Raw genomic sequence first — 1,498 nt, forward strand, 5'->3', positions numbered from 1 at the left:
AAGCATTAATAAATCATCTGCAAACAAAGATGTTTTATGTTCCCTCCCCCCTTCATCCCTTATTCCTATTATTTTATCGTTTTGTCTTATTGATTCGGCCAATGGTTCAATACTTACAGCAAACAGTAACGGACTCAAACAGTCACCTTGTCTGACTCCTCTTTTGAGGAAGAAGAAATCCGAGCAACAGCTATTAACTCTGATTCGTGATTTGGGATCCTTGTAAATTATTTTTACCCATTCTATAAAGTTCCGGTGAAACCCAAAAGCTGATAGTGTCTGATATAGAAAGCTCCATTTCACTCTATCAAAAGCCTTCTGGGCATCTAAACTAAGCATCATAGAACATTCAGACCTGTATTTTGCATTTGAAATTATATTTAATATCCTCCTAATATTGTTTGCGCCCTGCCTACCCCTGAATGAATCCAGTTTGATCAGTTTTAATCAATTTAGTTATATGCTTTTGCATCCTTTTTGCCATTATGCTCGTAAGAATTTTTAAATCATTGCAGAGTAAACTCACAGGTCTATATCCTTCACATTAGAGTGGGTCCTTTCCTTCTTTGTGCAGTACGGATATGATGGCTTCTGACCATGACTTAGGTGGGTCCCCTGATGACAGAGCATAGTTAAATACTTTATTTAACACCGGCGTGATCTCTTCCCTGAAGCTCTTGTAGAACTCCCCTGGGAACCCATCCGTCCCCGGTGATTTGTTATTTTTAAGAGTTTTTATAGTGTCAAATATTTCTTGTATAGAGATTGGCTATATCATTTCGGATGCCTCTTCTTTTGACAGAGTTGGTAGGTTTATTTTTCTAAGGAAGGTTTGTGTTTCACTATTGCCAAGATTAGCCTCAGGATCGTCATATAAATTTTTATAATAATTTGCAAATGCTTCAGCAATTTCTTTTGGCCTCACCAGGACTTGTCCAGATGTGGGATGTTTTATCTTTGGGATTATTCTGTTTGTTTGGGCCTTTCTAAGTTGGAATGCTAATAGCCGACTGGCTCTGTTACCCATTTCATAATATCTCTGACTTACAAAGCGTAGAGATCCTTCCGCTTTAAATGTTAAAAGTTCATCTAGTTCGTCTCTAGTTGTTTTTAACTAACAAAATGTGGACTCATCTGATGTTCTTTTGTGTTCTCTCTCTAATTCTTTGATCTTATTCTCCAATTCTTTTTGCTTTCTTAGCCTAGCCTTTTTCAACCTAGATGAAATCTATATTATTTTCCCTCGTATCACTGCTTTCCCTCCCTCCCATAATATTGATGGTGACACCTCACCATTATCATTAATTTGGAAGTATTCTTTTAAATTTTGCTTTATTTCCTTTACTACACTTTCACAGGACAACAGTGATACGTTCAATCTCCAATATCTGAAAATGGGTTCATTATCCAGGGCTATTGTTAGTGTGATAGGGGCATGATCACTAATAGTTATATTGTGTATATCACATTTCAGAACCTTGTGCATATGCTGTTGTGA

This window comes from Seriola lalandi, unplaced genomic scaffold (genome assembly GCF_002814215.2).
Source record: "Seriola lalandi dorsalis isolate HSWRI2012SDOR001 ecotype SW California unplaced genomic scaffold, Sedor1 jcf7180002054972, whole genome shotgun sequence".
NCBI classification, from domain to species: Eukaryota; Metazoa; Chordata; class Actinopteri; order Carangiformes; family Carangidae; genus Seriola; species Seriola lalandi.